The 478-nt window shown below is 32.8% G+C and overlaps 1 protein-coding gene across 2 annotated transcripts in view; it reads right to left on the reverse strand.

Annotated features, from left to right (window-relative positions):
- The window catches only part of LOC119593775 (protein draper-like), a gene marked incomplete at its 3' end in the record, with an annotated part of 60455 nt that overhangs the window by 1223 nt on the left and 58754 nt on the right, over positions 1 to 478 (reverse strand).

Raw genomic sequence — 478 nt, forward strand, 5'->3', positions numbered from 1 at the left:
TTATTACAGTCACACTGAGACCTGTTATGAATGACTCAAGAAGCATTTTAGAATATTTAAGAGGGGTAGCTGCATTAGCAGAGTCATGAGATAAAGAGACTCACACACCTTTTCTAATTCACTCACCCAGAGATAGTAAAAAATAAACAAAATAAATATGTAGTAAATGATTACCAAAAATTCTTATTATAAAAAAAAGAACAAACATACATCATTCAATTAAATCAATATGCACATTTTTAACGATGAGGGAAAGTCCATGACGTGCTTGGTACCTGGACAAACACCAGCCTACAAATTGAAATATAAAAAAAGCAATATGATCAGCCAGACATTGCCAAGTGTCATAAGGAATGCTGTATTGAATCTTAAATGCTCCACGATGCAAATTGGACAACTTCTAAATTATAATGAAAAAAAGTATATATATATAAGTACGTAATACTTAAACAGCCAACAGCCATCAGGCAGGGTAGGG

Source organism: Penaeus monodon, chromosome 32, assembly GCF_015228065.2.
Source record: "Penaeus monodon isolate SGIC_2016 chromosome 32, NSTDA_Pmon_1, whole genome shotgun sequence".
Classification (NCBI taxonomy): Eukaryota; Metazoa; Arthropoda; class Malacostraca; order Decapoda; family Penaeidae; genus Penaeus; species Penaeus monodon.